The sequence below is a fragment of the Ictidomys tridecemlineatus genome, chromosome 1, assembly GCF_052094955.1.
Source record: "Ictidomys tridecemlineatus isolate mIctTri1 chromosome 1, mIctTri1.hap1, whole genome shotgun sequence".
NCBI classification, from domain to species: domain Eukaryota; kingdom Metazoa; phylum Chordata; class Mammalia; order Rodentia; family Sciuridae; genus Ictidomys; species Ictidomys tridecemlineatus.
Genome location: NC_135477.1, coordinates 142,954,346 through 142,975,568, shown reverse-complemented (window position 1 = coordinate 142,975,568; position 21,223 = coordinate 142,954,346).

Genomic DNA, 21,223 nt, shown 5'->3' with positions numbered 1-21,223 from the left:
TGGTAGAGTGCTCCCCTAACATATGTGAAGCAATGGGTTCAATCCTCAGCACCACATAAAAATAAAACAAAGGTATTTTGTCCCCTACAACTAAAAAATAAATATTAAAAAGGAGACATTAGAACTCATACCACAGAAATAGAATTAAAAGAAATTACCATGAACCATTATGTACTGGAAGAAATGGAATAATTCCTGAGTGCATACAACCTACCAGAGATGTATCCTGGTTCGGCTGACATAGACACCTGGGACTAAGGGACAGAGAGGTTGTGTATTCTGCCCCCCTTGCCAGAAACTGATGTGCCTGAGAGTCCTGTAGGCTGTCAGCTGTGGCCAGTAACACTGTGCTTACCTGATTCACATCACCTCATCCACTGGCCCCAAATGTCTTGGCATGTAAGAGAAAAAGGATGTAACAACAATCTCTACTCCCATAGTGTCACCCAGCAGCAGCTGGTAGATCCAGTTGTGTCTTTTTTTGTTTGTTTTGCTCAGGTACAGCAGGATCTTTAGCAAAGCTTGATAATAATCACTCTACCTTTATTGAGTCCTTATTATGCTTTATGCATTAGAATAATATGAATTCTCTGTTTTAATCAACATAACAATCCTGAATTTAAGTATCAAGTATCCCAAACATTAGTACTGCTAAATATTCATTGATTTTTACATAGTGATAGAAGAGTTTGGAAATTGCTGAATGTCTAAACAGTGGTATAAATAGTAATTCTCCAAGAAATGTGTCCACATAGAATTTATCAGCCTTATTCAGTCTTAGAGCAACTTAGAGTAAATAGGTATTTTAAGGAACACAAATTTGAACAGATGGTATAGAAGTAAATCAGCATAAAACATGGTATCCTCTGAGGAGTGGTCTAAGAAGTATTCGAAAATAGGTAGAGTTTAAGTCATCATGGTGGAACTCATGTCACTATCTTAGAAAATTGACACTCATGATATACATGGAATGGACAGTAATTCATGAAGGTAGCTGTGGTTTATTCTTAGAAAAATAGCATCTACTTTAAAACTTCCCAGAGAAGGTTGATATGATATCACAGGAGCAAGGAACTTCATCTGTTTCTCACTCCCAGTCACATTTGCAAGGTAAAAAGATGCTGAGCCACTGAGATAATCCCAGCCTGCCCCTCCACTGTGTTCAACTTCTCCAAGAATGTGGAAGGTTCTTTCCTGAGTGCAATATTAAGTAGAGCCCAGGACTAAAGCCACTATGTATATTAACACCCCAGGACCCATATAAGCTTCAATCTAGTCCTAGTTCTGTTTGTTTTTCTAAATTTGCAGCTAAACCCACTTTTTCCTTTTTTCTCTTTCTGATTTCATCAAAATAATTTTACTCTGTTTTTATAGCATTTATACATCCTTTATACAAATTCATATTCATTCCATCAAGTGCCTTTGAAGAACTCCCATTTGTGATTAAAATATTTCACATCTTTTTAACCCTAGTGATTCTGATCAGATTAATATTGACCATAAGTTTAGGACTTGGGACAGGTCAGGTAGGAAATTTCTTTTCATATCACTTAACATAAAGTTAGCCTTTAAACCAGACCTTACTTTGAAAATGTGTAATCATGATATCATGAATCATTTATTCATTAAATTATATATGCATGAACATTTGTGGGTATGGTGGCAAGCGTGGGTTTGAACAATATCCAGATTATAACTTAGGTTGAACCTTTAGTCTTCTCAGAGGGATCTATTACTGTCCACATTTCACATTCGTGAAAATGAGGCACAAGGAGGTTAAGGTAGAAATTGTAGCTCTAACAGCCTAGTTTCCAGAGTGTTCAGCGTTAACAATGAATTCTCAACAAACAAACCCTTTTATTATTTTTATAGTTTAATTGCCACTTCTATGACTATGGGCTTGATAAGCACACAGCATTTTCAACTAAAATGGCACAAGGAAGTGCAGGGCTGCCTTCTTTCCAACTCTTTAATAAGAGATTCTTGGAAACATTTTGTTATGGACATGTTATTTTAAGACTAAAGTTTTAAAAAATTGAACTATAAAACTTAGAGTTATTTAAAATTCTTCCATCCCATATCATTATTGAAATGCTACAAAACTAAAATTCTCGTAGCTATATTTTACATATTGAGAGTATTTTCTGGATATATTTAATTGGAGAAAATCTGTTATGTGAATAGGATAATACTTATTCCTTCATTGCTGAAACTTACAAATAATACATCTGGTTAAAACATCATAATAAAGTATTTTTACTTTAAATTTTTTTTCTTGGCTCAAGGTAAAAAAGAGCAAGTTATTAAAATGACACATGAGACATTTTTTTTTTTTTTGAAACGTAGCAATTTCTGACCACTAAAGGGAAGGGCAGAAAGAAGCTGCCCAGGGCAGCTCTGGGAGTGCCAGATCTGCAGATATTCAAGGACTGGGGGGGTATATAAAGCCTCCTGTCCTAACCTGAGTTTCTTACTTTTTGTATGCATTTCACTTTACAAAATTCAGTGTCAACAGAACCTAAAGATAAGAGCAATTCCACATGGGTACACTAGGATTTATGTAAGTAGTATCTCTGAGATTTCACATCTTTCCTCCCCAAATCCCATGAGTTCACTCTCCACAACCTTTAGCTGTGACCAGGAGAAGCCATTGGGTGGGCACTGGCCCAGATCTCACTTCTCTGTGTGTGGGGTTATTGAGATAAAGCCATAGAACACTCCAGTGCCTTGCCAGAGGTGCTATCTTCTCCAACAGCTGCAACCTTCCCTCCCCACACACTTCAGGGCGGGGCCTGAAGACCAGGAGAAGGATTCCTTCTAGCCAAAGCAACCAGCTCAAAGTGAATCAAGTCTGCACTGGCTCATGAGGAGAATCTCCACTATACTATGTCAAGGGGAGTAAGTCCCCATGTTCATTGGCTTAAGGTCAATAAGTCTGCATCTATACTGGCTCAAAGTGAGCAAATAAATATAGTGAGCAGGAGAGGAAGGCATAGTGGTCCAGGCCTTGGAGAGGATGGCTGATGGGCTCTGACCCTTGCCTTGAGGCCTCTCAAAAAAAAAAAAAAAAAAGTCTGCCTTTTTGAAACATTTGCAACATCAATTTTATTATAAAATTTGTGAAGAAAAATTAAGAATAAATTTCTTCCAAAAGCATTGGAGAGAGAACAAAGAAGAGGGCAGAGGGAACTGTCCCAAGGAAAAGTCTCTATGATGTGTATCACAGATGGGTGCCCAGGAGACTCCTGGTGAATGCAGATGAGCTGCTGCCTGGAATCCATGCAGAGAAGCCTGAGCCAGTTGGCACACCTCAATCCCACACCATGATATCAGTATCCACAGAGCTCAGGGTCTTCTGCCTGTCTGTTGGTTCTGTCTGGGCTGGGCATTTCCACTGGAACCACCCTGTTTCTGGACACTAGCCAACAGAAGCAGAATATGCAGCAGAGTTGCTGGATGCATTTGATGATTCTCCTCCTCAGCCTCTTTCAACCCCTGCTGCTGTGATGGGTTGCCCTGTGGAGGTCCCTTTGGAGGATGAGCTGCTGGGCACAGGGTGAGGTTGGAAGCTAGGCTGTGGGGCGTGTCCTCATGGAGGAAGCTGAGAGGAATGTCAAGCACGTTGGCACTTCCAGCAGCCTTCTGCTGGGCTGCCGGGCTTCCTCAGGCTTCTGTTGTTTATAGGGCAAAGGAAGGGCAGGTACACTAGAACACTTCTTGGGGCAGACCCTGGGAGAATCCATAGGGCCTGGGCCATGCAGGGACTTCACCTGGTGTACACATGCCTCCTGTTGGGTTCTCTGGTGCTTGAGGATGACCATGCATGATAGCATGGCCAAATTTTCCACTGGCCATGGACACCCAGGTATTTTTATACAGGTAGTAATTCATCTCAATCATAATTTTTATAATTGTGAGATGCAGAAGTTTGGGGTGTGCCTCACTAGAAGGACTGGGCAAACCATTTTCCTCACCCTGGCTCAACCCTGGGTGCCCCCATTACCTGCTGTGTGGTGGGCCTCTGCATGGGATCCACTGTCAGGATTTCATTGATGAGGCTCTCTACTCACTTGAACACATGAGGGTGAATGTCATATTTATCCTTCATGATCCACTTCTTCAGCTGCTTTCTGCTTGCTGCCATAAATGGGCATCTCCCTGTGAACATAAGAGAATGACACCCAGGCTCCAGACATCTACCAGGAGGCCCTCATATTCCTTCCCCTGGGCAACTTTAGGGACAAAGTGTAAGAGAGTGCCCCAGATCCTATTCAGCTTCTCTCTAGCTATGAATCTGGTGCTCAAGCCAAAGTTGATGAGTTTGACACTGCTGCTGCCTTCCACCATGACATTCTCTGCCTTCAAGTCAAGGTGCACAATACCCTGCTGGTGACAGTACTGCACAGCTTGCAAGATCTGTCTGAGCTGTCTGTGGGCCTCCTCCTCCTGCATGTCATCAGGTTCCAGGATGAAGTCCATAGCTGTCCTCCATCTTCATGCTCTACGATAATGTAGATATAGTCAATGGTCTCAATGACCTGGAAGAGCTGGATTGTATTTTGGTGGTCCAAGGCCTTCATCATATCCAGTTCAGAGAACAAGGGGAAGTTGGAAGCTACTCTTGCCAAAACCTTCACTGCAGCCTGTGTCCCAGTGAACAGATGGCTGGCAAGTATCACCTGGATGAAGCCCCCTTCCCCAGTGTCCTGCAGGACCCTATAATGGTTCATGATGGCAGGCTTATAGCCGGAGCTCTGCCCATGCAGACTACTCTCACTGATCATCCTAAACTGTAACTAGGATGCTAGCTTAAAATATATAATATTACACCAAAACAGAAAAACAAAAACAACCAGCAAAAAATAAAACAATTAAAAAATTTAAAAAAAAAAACACTATCCAAAGACCACAATTACCAGCCACAAGCCACCAGCCACCAACCACTTCCAAACGTACTAACTATCTGTGAATCCAACTGGTCACCACCAAGAGTTTCCTGTTCTTATGGACAAAAACCCAGCTGCAGCCACTCACTTATATGTCTGCCATTTGAAATTCCGTCACAATGGCTTCTTGAAGTTCAGAACAAGAAATGACCCAGTTACACCTGGGCATAAACCCCAGTGGTCATCTCACTTTTGGGCTTCCAGGACCTTTTCCACTTTCATAGTAAGAATAAGAAAGGGCACTGGAAGGTCTTGTGCTTTAGTGGGTTATAGAAATCGATATTTCCTTGCTTAGAAATTAAAATTTGTAGGCTACTTCAGAGGTCTTTTCAAGTCTGAAAACCTGTAAAAATCTGGCTTTGAAACACCTCATCATATCCACGCTCAAGGTTTCTGTTTCACTGCTGCCCTGAACCAAGGAGCTTTTCACCACTGGGCCCTTGCCTCATGATGGACTACATCACCTTGGGCAGAGCAATGGAGTCAGCTGTCTAGGAACTGAGACCTCTGAACTGTTAGCCCCAGAGAAGCTTTTCCTCCTCTAAGTTGTTCTTATTGGGTGTTTTGGTCACAGAGACAAAAAGCTACCTAAAACACAGCCATGCACCATTCCACTCAGCTTGACGAATGTACGTTGTGTGTGTGTGTGTGTGTGTGTGTGTGTGTGTGTGTGTGTGCGCGTGCGTGCAGTTCTGGGAACTGAACCAGGTCCTTGCACATGCTGAAGAAGCTCTCTCAAACCAGAGCATGTGATAAACAAGAGCCTGGAAGTTGGTCCCCACTAGATGTGCTCTGTGAGAGGAGAGTCCTTCAGGTTGCACTGAAGAACAATTAGATAGGGAACTCAGATCTTGATGAAGAAAAAAGATCCCTGGTAAAGTGAATTCATTACAATCATAAAAGCTAGTACAACTTATGTTTTCTATAAGATGTAAGAGAGTAATGTATAAAAACACCTCAATTTTATTCTATGGTTTTGAATAAATACCATATATAACACTGTAACATTAATAACTGAAGGGGAGGGGTTGGGGAGAGGTTGGGAAAGACTTACAACAGCTGCATCTGTACACTACTGAAGTCGTGTTACTATAGATTCACACCAGAGTGACATCTCTTTCTCATTTTCAATGCAACCCCCATGGAAACCACAAAGAATATTTGAGAGCATACCCAAAATGAGAAGTAAGAAAAATGAAATGTTTCACTACAATAATCAAAAGGAGGGAAGATAATCATATAATAAAGCAAGTTACATTGAATCAAAGATTGTGCTGGTCTCCTTATAAGAATACAATGCACACTGAACTAGGGCCCACCCAGTTGTCCTTATAAGGACACAAGCCATCGCGAATCAAAGGCTCCACCCTGTTCTCCCTATAAGGACACAAACCACACTGAACCAAGGGCCTTGCCCTGATCTACTTATAAGGACTCAAACTACACTGAAACAAGGGCCATGATAAAATTCAAAGTCCTGCACATGTCCAAACTTCTATAGAAGTTATAGAAATGCTATAAGCACTTCTCCTAGTATATGAACTATCTTAAGTGAGAAAAGGGACTGGATCTTATTTAATTCTGTATACCCTGTGCCTAGTACAGAACATAACACCTAGGAGTTTTTCACTTAATGTCAGTCAATGATTTTTGGCTGACTGGGTGGATGGATGGATGGACAAATACATAGATTGACAGATAAATGAGTAGTTGGAGGCATGGATGGATAGAAGGAAGGAAGGATGAATAGTTAAATGTCTGGTTGTGATACCATATTTAAATCAGAACAGGGTGATGAAACCCAAGAAACACTAAGGCAAGAGCAAAAAGTAAATTTTACTTAAGAGTGAGAGAGTGAGAGACAAAGAGAGAGACACTGAGACTCCTCCAGATAAGTAGAAGATCTAGTGAAAATCTAATAAGATCAATAATGAGTATATAAGGCCATAATTAAGTCTCCCATCTTAAAAAAAATCATCTAGGACCCAATGGCTTTACAAAACTGAATTGTACAAAACTAATTCCAATTCTACTTTAACTATTCCAAAAATTTGAAATGAAAAGAGATGATTAAGCTATTTTCATAAAGCCAGCATTACATTGATACCAAAACAAAAGAAAGATAAACCAACAAAAATATAGACTCTGTTTTAATCTTTTTTGCATTGCTGTGACCAAAATACCTGTGAAGGATAATTTAGAAGAGGGAAGGTTTATTTTGGCTCACAATTTTAGAGGTCTTTCTTTGTCTATAGACAGCTGATGCCTTGGCTCTGGGCCTACAGTAAAGCAGAACAACATGGTCTATGGCATTGCAGAGGAAAGCTGATACATGACAGAGAAATGGGGAAGGGGATGCAAGGAAGTTGAGGCATTCTAAGGCACACTCCCAGTGACCCACCTCCTCCAGCTACACCCTCCAGCCTAAGGTAACATTCAAGTTAGAATGGACTGATTGGTTTATAGCTCTCACAATCTCATTTCACCTCTGAATATTACTGCATTAACACAGGAAATTTGGGGAGAAACTTCATATCCAATCCATAACAGAAACATATCCCTTATTTACACAGGTAAAAAGTCCTCAAAAATACTAGTAAACTGAATTCAGCCCCATATTCAAATCAACACATACCATGATCGGATGGGATGCATCCCAGGGATTCAAGGAGGGCTCAAAAAAACTCAAATCAATAAAAAACAATACAACACATCAAAACATCAAAACACACATGATAATTTTAATATAGGAGTTCTAAATATGATTGAACATTCCTTTATGTTAAAAATCTCACAAATTAAAAAGGAACATAGTTCAAAATGTTAGTGACTACACATGAATAACACATAGCCAATATCGTACTAAATTTAAAAAAAGCTGAAAATATTTCCTAGTGGACACAATAAGATGTCCACTTTCATCCCTTTTATTTAATATAGTAATAAAAGTTTCAATAGATACAATCTGGAAAGAGACAGAAATCAAAGCATCCAGATTGGAAAGGAAGAATTTAAATTACCAGTCTTTTCAGATGACATGATTCCATACATAGAAGGACTCATATACTCTATCAAAAAAAAAAACTGTTACAATTTATAAATAAATTTGGTAATGTTGCTGGATGCAAAGTCAACATGCAAAAACTGTAGTATATTTGTACAAGTATAACAAACTTGCTGACAAATAAGAAATCAATTCTATTCAAAATAATAACAATGAAATCTTGAGGGACATACTTAATTAAGAAAGTGAAGGATCCCTATCATGAAAATTATAAAACACTGATGAAATAAATAATAGAAAAAATGGAAACATAGCTAGACAAAATATGGTATGCCTATAATCCGAGCAGCTCAGGAGGCTGAGGCAGGAGAATCTTGAGTTCAAAGCCAACCTCAGCAAAAATGAGGCACTAAGCAACTCAGTGAGACCCTGTTTCTAGTGAAATACAAAATGGGGATGGGGATATAGCTCAGTGGTTGAGTGTCCCTGAGTTCAATCCCAGTACACCCCCAAAATATGAAAACATACTGTTCATTGATAAAAATGAATCAATATTTTCACATAAGCATACTACTCAAGCAATCTATACATGAAATGCAATTGACATGCAATGACTCCCATCACAGAAATAGAAAAATATTCTAAAATTCAAATTTAACTATAGAAGACCCAAAGGAGCCAACAAGATTCTCCAGAAAGGAAAATAAGAGCCAAACAAAACAAAACAAAATCCTATAATGCTAGAGCCATCAAAATGTTTAATTTCAAAACACTACTAAGTTATATTAACTAGAACAACATGGTACTGGTATAAAATTAAACACATAGTCCAATGAAACAGAATACAGAAATTTAGCCAAAATCATAGAGCCAACCAATTTTTTTTTTAATGAAGGCACCAAGAATATGTAGTGGAAAAAGGCAAACTTCAATAAATATGCTGGCACCATTGAGTATGCACAAGCAAAAGATTGGAACTAGATTCTCTTCTCTCTCTACATTCAAAATGGACCAAAGATCTAAATGTTAAAGCTCAACAGTATAAATACTACAAAAAAATCAAAAGTGAAATACTTAAAGACCTTGGTGTAGCAATGATTTTTTAGTTAGTACCACAAAAGCTCAGGTAACAAAAACAAAAATAAATAAATAGAATTATATTATACTAAGAAGCTTCTGCATAGAAAAAGAAATAATCAACAGAACTAAGGCATGGTGTCTGCCTTTAATCCCAGTGGCTCCAGGGGCTGAAGCAGGAGGACTGTTCAAAGCCAACCTCAGCAACTTAGAAAGGCCCTGTTGTGGGGAGCCTTTCTCACACGTCACTGGGCAACTCCGGGTTTGGGTCTGAGGCGCTCTGGCTAAATTGTGTCGGAGCTTTCCCGACCCTCTCCTGGTGGGAGGGCCTGTCCGTGTGGGGGTGTGACTGACCACTGACCCGGGGGGCCAATCACTGACCCTGACCTTGGAGTGCTGCCCCCATCAACCTTCATTGGATGGAATTCTCCCCTGAATTTCTTGTTCCCCAATAAAAGGCCACTCCCTGGTGTGCTCTCGCTCTCTCTCCTGCTAGCCCTGAGTAATCCTTGCTGCCCCACCAGGTGGTTTGAGGTGGGAGCCAGAGGGGGAGCCGTCTCGGACCTGGTCATAGAAAAAGGTAACTGAGTCTGTGAGTTTTATTTCCATCTCGCTAGCTAACTTTTATGCCAAGAACCTCTTTAATGAAAAGAGTGCACTGGTTGCATGGTGGAACCCTGTCTCAAAAGACTCTGTCTCAAAATTTAAAAAAGGGGGATGGGGATCTGGAGAGGTGACTTAGTGGTTGAGTGCCCCTGGGTTCAATTCCTGGGGGAAAAAAAAGAAGGAGTAGAAGAAAATATTTAAAACTAATCATCTGGATAAGCGATTGATCTCCGGAATATATAAATGACCTCAAAAGGCTGAATATCAACAAAACCAATCCAATTAAAATGGAGTTAAAGAACTAAAATGCATTTCTCAAAAGAAGATATATAAATGGCCAAGGAGTACATGAGAGAATGTTCAGTCTCACTATTCATCATGGACATAGAAATCAAAACAAAAATGAGATATTACCTTACCCTGGTTACCATGACTCTCATCAAAAAGGCAAGAAATGGCAAATGCTCAGGTGGATGTCAAGAAAAAAAAATATCTTACACCATTGGTGGCAATGTAAATTAGTACAGCCATAATGGAAAACAGAATGGAGATTTCCTAGAAAATCTAACACCAGAATTATTATGTGATCCAGTGATTCTACTAATGGGTATATATCTAAAGGAGATGAAATCACTATACTAAAAAGATTTTTGCACTCCAATGTTTATTGCATCACTATTTATAATAGCTAAAATATGCAATCCCCCCCATTACCTTCAGTGCCGGAATGAGTAAAGAAAATGTGGTATATATGTACAGTAGAATACTATTCATCCATTAAAAAGAATGAAATCCTGCCATTACAGCAACATGGAAAGAAATGGAAGTTATTATGTTAAGTGAAATAAGTAAATGTAGAAGGACAAATAACACAAATTCTCATTCATTTATGGAAACCAAGAAATAATTCTTATAGAATAATCATATGGAATTATGGTCACCAGAGACTGGGAAGGCAGGGGATGTTGGGACAGAATGAAGTTGAAAAGGGGCACCAAAACACAGAGTAGAGGAATTCATTAAGGCTCTATTCTCACATAGGTATCAGTTAAAACAATATGACATATTTCAAAATAACTAGAAGAGTATAAAATTCCCAATATATAAAGTGATAAATGCTTTAAGAGATAGAAATACTTACTGTTCTAATGTGATTATTAGACATTGTATACACCTATTGAAGTACCCAATAAAAATGTGCAAATATCATGTATCAAGAAGAAAATTCAACAATGAATTCCTTGGTAATGAAGGCTTATGCAGCAATAAGAAATACTAAGTTCTGTGGGTTTAAATAACTTTTAATTTTTATGTGTTAAGTGTATATCTATTTTAAAATACCATGGTTTTATAGTCCTGTTTTTCTTATTTGAATCAATCAATTCTAGATGGATAGTCTTCAATTTTCAAATTCAAAATTATTATTAGCACTTGAGGTCAGGAATACTAACCCTTTGTTATAAGCTTATGTCATCAACAGCTGGACAACTGCATCTGTGTGAGTCTCTCAGGTTCATAGAGGGGATTCAAGCTGAAGATGGAATCTACAGTTACACAAATGTCAGCAAGAATCTCAGAACATGTTCACAAAAATCTGTCTGCAACTCCTACAAGTTGAGAGTGTTGACATCATATGGATAGTTTTGCATGAAAAACTTACTGATAAGATTAAAAAATGTGGATGTGTAACCGATGTGATTCTGCAACTTGTATTTGGGGTAAAAAATGGGAGTTCATAACCCACTTGAATCAAATGTGTGGAAGATGATATGTCATGAGCTTTGTAATGTTTTGAACAACCAATAAAAAAAAAGATTACATAATTTTCTTGACAACAAATAAAAAAAACTGAAAACGTAAATGTTTTCAAAGTCCATTATTGAGAAAGTGAAAGAATAGCTTGCAGAATTGGAGAAATTATTTTCAAGTTATATTTCTGATAGAGGTTCAATATGCAGACTATAAAAAGAACTCTTCTAACTAAAAAAAAAATGAATAATCCATTTAAGAAATGGACCCAGTATTTAAATACACATTTTCCCAAAAGATAGCACAAATAGCCAATAAGCACATTAAAATATACTCAACCTCATTAATCATGAGGTAAATAGAAGTCAATGCTCTGATGAGATACTACTTCAAACTTATCAGGACAGGAATCCTCATAATCATCATAAGATAATGAACGTTAGAGAAGTTCTTGGGGAATTAGAACACTTATACATTGATTTGGGGAATATAAAATAGTTTAGTCTCTGGGGAAAGTGGTATGACAGTTCATTCTCTAACAGCCTGTTATGGATAGAGTTATTGCATTTCCTCCGATATTCATATATTGAAATATTAATCCCTTATGTAATGACATTAGGAGTCGGGACCTTTGGCCAGTGATCAGCTTAGTGTCCTTATAAAGAACTCTCAGACTTCTGCTTTCCTCCTTCTACCACGTGGGGACATAGAGAAAAGTAACCATGTAAAAATCCTTGAATTAACACCAAATCTAATGTCCCCTTGATCTTGGACTTCTCATACTCTCAAATCATGAAAATTAAATTTCTTTTGTTTATAAACCATCTAGTTAGTGGTATTTTGTTATATCATCCTGAACTAAGAAACAGATAGAATTTATCATTTACCCAGGGAATCCATTTCTAAGTATATTCCCATTAGAGTTGAAAAATAAGGATCCATGATTTGGAAACATTATGATAAATGATATATTCCAGGTATAAAAAGATAAAGAATGTGTCTTATTATATCTTATTATATTCATGTCTACTTACATGAAATATGTAGAAAAGGTAAATCTATATAAAGAAAGAGGTTACCAGAACTTGAGAGTCCTCAATGGGGAAATAGGAGACTGGGAAGTGATTGCTTATTGGTTACAGACACCTCTTAGGTAATGAAAACATTCTAGAAGTGACAGTAGTGATATTTTAAAAATATTGTGGGTGCAATTAATGTCAATGAATTGTACACTTACAATTGTTAAAATTGTCAATTTTACATATATTTTACTTCAATAAAAACATTAAAACATCTTCTTATGTTTAGTGCATTTTAATTTACTGTATCTACTTGGATAAGCATAACTATGCCAGAAAATGAAATAATATAATTGTTACTGTCTGAAAAAAAATGTGAATAATGACAAAAACTTCATTTAGTACTATAGTTTTTACAGATACTATTTTAAGAATTCTATCATTATTAATAATTCCCTACTCACAAGTACCCAGTGAAGTAGTAATAATTATTGGTTTAATTACTTAACAGTTGAGGAAACTAAGGGACAGGGGGTTAGGCAATGTATTCAAGGTACAGTAGATAATAAAGGATTAAGCCGAACAACAATTTCCAGAAGTCTGGTTCCAGATTCCTCCTTACCACTAGTCTGGGCCATTTTGACATTTTGTACTTAATTTTCTCATCAAAAAGTAAAGTGTAACTGTTCAGACCCAGGCAAGGAAATGCCCATTCACAAGTGATTTAAATTCTTTTCAATTCTTTCATTTCAAGACAAGTTTATTATGCTCTCTATCAATTCTCCCTGGGACTGGTTTAATTGCTCCCACTACTAGTTTTTATTAATATGTGGTGAGTTGTTATCAGTAGACTTGCATTCAAACTACATGTCATGTCTCATTTTCAGTCTGCCACTTAAAAATTGCTATTTAGTCAGCTTAACTCTAAAGAGCGATGATGCTGAAAAGACCATAAGAACACAGAATGTGTTACTGACAGAGGCTTTCCTCTCCTTTATGTATTGACTGTCACAGTGGTCAGTCATCCCCACAGTGACAGAAGTGTAGGTAATACTGCTGTTGGAGCCAGGCATAGTGATGCATGCCTATAATCCCAGTGGCTCAGGAGCCTGAGGCATGATTATAACAAGTTCAAAGGCAGCCTGGGCAACTAAGCAAGACTGTGTCTCAAAATAAAACAAAAAACAATAGGATGCAGCTTTGTGGTACATTGCCCCACAGTTCACTCTACAGTACCACACATAAATGCACACACACACACACACACACACACACACACACACAATTGCTGCAAGAAATAAGACCCATACTCTGTCAGTCATGTCTGTGTCCTCAGCACAGGGCACCATGCTTGGCATGTTAAGTACTCAGAACACTTTTGTTATATGAATGAATAATGGAATGGCACACATACTGCTAAGTAATTTTCCAAAAACTCCCTAACGTGTACTAATTCATTATGGAACTTCATAGGAAAACAGCGAACTGAGTTGTGCACCTTGCGTATGTGCCTGTGCCGTACTGGGGTGTGAGTTTTACTACATTTCCAGAAGTCCCCAAACACCACGAGTCTACTTAATGTTGTTCCCACTTTATATTTCATATATTTAAATTTGAATGATTTGATAATCCAAAATACAACACTAGACATGAAGAAGAATGAGGAGAATAAATCATTTCTGGCCAGCGTGAAGGAAGTGATTTCTTTGTTCTCAATATTTATTGAACACATCTAAGCAGAGTTGGAACTCTATTGCAGCTGAGAAGGTGAAGCATGCAGGGAGCAGAATTCAAAGAGACATTTGCTGTCAGGTCTGTGCAAAGACAGGGCTGGCACTGAAATAAACTTGAAGGTAGGGTTTCCTGACATTTGCACCACAGATGCCTCTCTTGCCCTGAGCATAAAGTATAAAAATGGCAGCACTGGAGACAAGGTGATTGAATAGACAGTCCATGGGCATGAATCTCAGCATCAAGGCAGCCAAGGAGAAACTGTTTTTCAAGGAAAATGAGAGAGGAAGGACTCTGAAAATTAGCAAAGAAATGGCAGGAACTCTGAGGAGCATCAGAAGGGCAACTGAGTAAAAAGAACAAAGCAATTCACAACTTTAATGCTAGCTACCAAGACAGAGCCAGAGATACTGTGAGCAAAAGGTAAGTGAGACAGTGCCAGAAACCATATCATAGCAGGAGATTTTCAGACCTAACTGCAGAATCCCAAGGTCCTTACAGACTTTAAATCCAATTTGGGGAGCACTCTGGTCTAAAAGTGACTTCTCTGCTATAAAGATACTCAGTTGGCAACCTCCCTAGTCCCTATCACTCAAAATATAAGAGCTACTTCTAGATGCCTGTGGGACCTGGCTATGGGACCTGTAACCAAATCCTTGACCAAGCCAGGACATTGGGTTGGTAAACACCTCACTGAGTGGAACAATTCTTTCAATATCCTGCAGCTTCAGACTAGTGACTGCCACAGGCACCAGCCAGAATCACACTTGTGCTTACCATGCAAACCTAGGGAAGGTGTATTTCCCAGTCCACAAATCTGGGATTGCAAACCTCTGTTGCAAAGTGTTTGTCCATTGGAATCTAACAAAGCCTCCAGCTAAGTCCCACAACTCCAAGAAAGCATTTACCAGTAGCTCCAAGCCCCAGCTTGATTCTAGACAGAGTGGCAGAGCACTGATTTCATCTGTATATGTCCACTGAAATCTGGGGAATCTCTGAGTTATGACCTGTAGTTTCAAGAATATGGTTACCACTTGCCACAATCAAGGTGATACCTGCTACCTCAGTGGGAATTGGGAAATTGTCTTTCCCAGCCCTTGACCTTGGGATCACAATTGCTGGTGCAAAAAGCTTGAGTATCAGTCAAGTTTCTCCTTGGGAATGAGATGTGGGATTCATTAATATTCTTCAGGTCCAAGATTTTAACTGCTTACTCCAAAAGGCTTTCCATATTAGAGTTTGATATGCACACGATCTTGGAACATTTCTACCCCTGCCCTGTAGCTCTAGGTATATGTACCAAAACCACAAACATTAGCATTCTTTATGCTCAACCTATCAGACTTACGGAAGCTTTTCTCCCATATCAAACACATCAAAGAGCATGGTTTCCAGGACCACAATCCTAAACATTACTTTCACATGTCCCAGAATACCAAGGAAATATCTTCCCCATAATCATGTATTTCTGACCACTACTTCTGGTTGCAAATATTCCAGTACCACTGTGCTTTCCCCTGGGACATTGGGGAAGATGTTATCAATGGTGAAAATGGAGAAAATATTGATAATCCATTTCATAAAACATAGCAGTAAGTTTGCCACATATTCAAAGAAATGTGAACATTCAGATTCAAGCAGCTAAAAGGATTCCGAGTAGATACTACCAAAATAGATTTTCACCAAAGCATGACATAGTCAAAATTTCAAAAGTACATGAAATATAGAGAATCCAAAACAATGAGAATAAAGCACATAACAGAAGAATCATGAGATCTACAGAAGGTTTCAAAGAAGAAATCATATAGGCCAAAAGAAAATGGGATGGTGATTGCAAAATAGTGAAAGAAGAAAGGTGCTAATCAAAAATACTATACCCAGTGAAATTATCCTTTGAAATTAAAATTAAATAAAGTTTTTGTCAGATAAACAGAAACTAAGACAATTCAAAACTATCAGACTGTCCCCATAAGAAATACTTAAAGGAGTTCTGCACTAGAAAAGAATAATTACCTTCTCAAAAATACACGAATATACAAAATTCTATGAAAGAAAAAGAGAAAAGAAGTAAAACAGTATGACAGGAAATTAAAATATCACACAAATGAATAATAAAAGAGGCATAAAAGAGCCAAAAATATACAAATCAAACAAAATACAATTAACAAAATAACAAAAGGGAGTTCATACAATATAATAGGCAGGAGCCAACCCTAAAGGGGAAATCCAAAAACGTCTAGAAACTAATGAAAATGACAACACAACATATCAAACTGTGGGGAAGAGGAAAAAAAGCAGAACTGAGATGGAAGTTTATAGCAATAAATTTATAAGAATAAAGAATAATCTCATATAAATAAACTAGCAATGCAGTTCAAAGGCACAGAACTGCAAGAACAAACCAAAATTAGAAGGAAAAAAAATAAAAATAAAGATATTAAATAAATTCAACACTAACAACACAAAAGATCAGTGAAACAAAGAGTTTTTAAAGTATAAACAAAATTGGCTAAACTTTAGGTCAACTATTCAAGAAAGGCAGAAACACAAATAAAAAAAATCAGGTATGAAAAAGGAGACAATACAAACAATATCACAGAAATAAAGAAAATCAAAAGAAATTAATCTAAATAGTTGTATACTAAGAAATGGAAATATGGGAGGAATTTAGAACTTTCTGAACACATAAAATGTACAAAAATTAAGTAATGAGGAAATAGAAAATCTAACCAGACCAATAGTGAGTAATGCGATTAAAAAATCTCCCATAATAAAATGTCCAGAAACTAATGGATTTGCAGCTGACTTAGACAAAATATTTAACAAATTAATTGTATTTTTACTGTTAAACTGTTTAAAAATTTTGAAATGAAGTCACTGTTCCAAACATTTTTTTTCATAAGGCCAGCATTATATTGTTACCAGGACCAGAGAAAAATGTGACAAAAACAACAATATATTGACATATCTCTTAGGAACACTGATGTAAATGTTCTCAATAAAGTATGAACAAATTGAGTTTAGAAGTATATAAAAATGATCTTATACCATGATCAGGTGTGATCTATACCAGGAATGCAAGATTAGTTTAACATTCTTAAATCAATAAATATTATACAACTTATCAACCCATCAAAAAACACATGATTATTTCAATAGATGGTGAAAAAGCATTAGCTAAGATTCAAAATCTCTTCATTATAAATCCACTAAAAAAGTACGTATAGAGAGAAAATATCTCAAAATATCAAAAATAATACATGAACAAATCATACCATTTTATAACACTATTAAGGAAAAGATGAAAGCATTTCCACTAAGATTAAGCAACAAAGGAAGAAAGTCCACATTCATTACTCTCATTTAATTTAAAAATGGAAGTCTTAGTACAAATTTTCAGGTGAGAGACGGAAATAAATGTAGTCAAAATTGGAAAGAATAGTTCAAATTATCTATGTTGGCAAATGTTATAATCCTATAAATAGAAAAATTATAATATTTCATAAAAATGCTGTTTGAACTTATAACAGTTCAATAATGTTGTGTGGTACAAAATCAACCTACAAAATTAGTAACATGTTTGTACACCAAAAATAAATTTGCTGAACAAGAAATTAAAGAAGAAATTCCATTTTAAATACCTACAAATTTTTTTAGTAATTTATTTATTCAAGGAAGCAAATTATCTCTACAATGTCATTAATAATCTTCTGAATAAAGGAATTATAGAGGATATAAAATATGGAAAGATACCCTATGCTCATTGATCAGAAGAATCAACATTGTTAACATGATTATCCAAAGTTATCTAGAGACTCAATGGAATTCTTATTAAAATTCTAATGGCTTTCTTCACAAAAATAGTTTAAAAGAACTCTGAAATTCATACTGAACTATAAAAGAACCAGAATACCTAAAGAGATCTTGAGCCCCTTATTCCCCAAAAGCTAGAAGCATCATGACTGACTTCAAAATATATTACAAAGGTATATTAATAAAAATAGCATGGTACTGAGACAGGGGCAAAGGACAGCTAATCAGCATAGATAATAAATAATTGGGCCAGAAAGAGGGAGGCTAAAACTGGGGTTGTAGCTCAGTGATAGAGCACTTGCCTAGCATATGTGAGGCACTGGGTTTGATCCTCAACACCACATAAAACTAAATCAATAAAACAAAGCTACTGTTTATATCTACTAAAATAAACATGAGAAAAAGAAAGATGGGGGATAATTATCAAAGAAAAGGAAATGGAATGCTAATAGTTCCAGAGCACTTCCCCCCTCTCAACAAGTTACCAACACTTCTAGGAAACTGCTGCTCCAACACAAGGAGTTGCTAATGAGTCTGCTCTGGGCATTTCTTTTTCTGCCTATTGGGTAGGAATGGAGGATAGAGAGAAGTACTGCCCCATCCCCCGCCAGCAGCTTTTTTCCTGCCTTTTGGGCACATAGGCAGGATAGGAGGTGGGGTGAACCTGAGGTCTATAAAGGAGCAAGACACTCACCCCTCTCACAGATACCAGCTCTGAGTCCTCTTCTTTCCAGAGAAGTCTAGTGTCCCTGTTCTGTTCCTTAAATAAAGCTATTCTTACCTTCAGTTAGTTGTGTGAGGCCATCCTTGCACTTAGATTTGAGTTACCTCTCTGGCTGGGTGAGAGGCACTTAGGCACAGCTGTGTCAGAGCTTTCCCCACCCTTCTTCAGGTCCGAGGGCTTGTCCATGCAGAGGCCTCTCTGGCCACTACTCCAAGACCCAATCGTCACACTGACCTTGGGATGCTTCCCCCCTTAATCTTCATTAGATGGGATTTTCCCCCAGAATTGTTTGTTCCCCAATAAAATTCCACTCCCTGGTGAGTTCTCTCTCTCTAGCGTCTTCAGTAAACCTCACTACTGTTAGAGTCTGTAAACAAGTCTGGATGGCGCCTGGTATTTTGCCAGGGGAAATGGTTTGTGAGGTGGTGCCATCGAGCCATTAAGTGTGGAGACTTCTTATTGGTTGACTGCTGTATCTAGTTTATGTAGAAATCCCTTTAGTTAATCTTTCTGGAATCCAAATCAGCTGCTGTTCTCCCTGTGGAAACATACAAACAGACACACAAATTCTGATGAGCAAAATTGTTTAAAAGAGGTAGAAGTATAACTAGGGGGCATTATCTGTTTTTAACTGTTTTGGAACGCCCACAGTTGCAAAATTTTGTAAGCAATGAGTTATAACATCTTTAGTTTTTTCTCCGGCATGAAGGGAGCCCATCAAAAATCCAGAAGAAGTATCAACTGTAACATGCAAATATTTTAATTTTCCAAATTTCAATTCAAGTGTCTGACGTCCATTTGCCAAATATTGTTAGGTATCAATCCTCTAGAATTGACTCCAAGATTAACTTGTGGTAAAAAGGTCACACAATTTTGACATTGTTTTATTATTTGTCTAGCTTGTTCCTTAGTTATTTTAAAACACTTTTGTAAAGTATTAGCATTGACATGGAACCTTTTATGAAAATTTATAGCTTCTTCTAGTGTAGAGAAAATATGTATGTCATGTGTAGTTTTATCTGCTAAATCATTGCCCAAACTAAGGGCTCCAGGCAATCCTGTATGTGCCCTGACATGTCCTATAAAGAATGGATCTTTTCTGTCCCAGATTAGACTTTGTATAGTGGAAAACAAAGAGAAAGCAGTAGAGAAAGGGGAAATCCTACCAGCATCTTCAAGGGATACAATAGCATTAACTATATACTGACTATCAGAAAATAAATTAAATACAGAATCTTTAAACATCACAAAAGCTTGTAATACTGCATTAAGCTCTACCTTTTGAGCTGATTGTTTAGGTACTAAAAATGGAAAAGTTTGATCAGGTGTAACTATTGCTGCTGTACCATTATTTGACCCATCAGTGAATATATTTGGAGCATTCATAATAGGTGTTTTTCTTGTCATTTTTGGAAAAATTACAGGATGCAATGACCAAAAAGACAATAAAGAATTAGATGGTAAGTGGTTATCAAATGAAACATTAGATTTGTACATGATTATTGCCCAAGTATTTAACTAGTTAGCTAATTCATCAATTTGATTCATAGTATATGGAGTAATAATTTTATTGGGAGAAATTCCAAATACTCTCTTTGCTGCTTTTATTCCTTTGAGTATTAATTGTCCTACAGCCTCAGGATACCTAGTAAGAATAGTGTTAGGAATATAAGATAAATGTATCCATAATAATGGACCTTCTTGCCAAAATACTCCTGTAGGAATATTATATGTTGGTAGTACAATAAATAATAAAGGCAAACTTATATCAATTCTATCCAAATGCATATTTTCCATATATGTTTCAATGATTTTTAATGCCTTTCTTGCTTCAGGCGTTAACATTTGGGGTGAATTTGGATCTGATGGACCTTTTAGGATATCAAATAAAGGTCCCACTCTCCTGTTGGTATACCTAGATAAGGCCTTATCCAATTTATGTCTCCTAATAACTTTTGAAAGTCATTAAGTGATTTGAGTTGATCTACTCGTATTTGAATTTTTGGTGGACAGACCATGGTTGAGGATAATAGAACTCCTAAATAATTAATTGGAAAATTTAATTGTACTTTATCTATTGCTATCTCTAGATTATAATTTTTTAATAAGTTTGTAAGTGTGTCATAACATTCTAGCATTGTGTTTTTAGCTTTGTGTGCTAATAATACATCATCCATATAGTGAAATATTTGTAGTTCAGGATTTTGATTTCTAAGTGGCTAGATTACTTTGTTAACATAAATTTGACACATAGTTGGGCTGTTAGCCATCCCTTGAGGGAGTACTTTCCATTCATATCTCTGATCAAGACCTTCATGATTCAGTGAGATAGTAAATGTAAAACGTGGACTATCCTCAGGATGAATTGGAATTGAAAAAAAAAATCTTTAATATCTATAACTAAAACATACCAAGTTTTTGGCAAAACAGACAATTGAGGAATCCCCAATTGAGCAGGTCCCATAATAACTATCTCATTATTAATGGCTCTTAAATCTTGCAATAATCTCCATTTACCAGATTTCTTTTTGATGACAAAATAGGAGTAGTATGG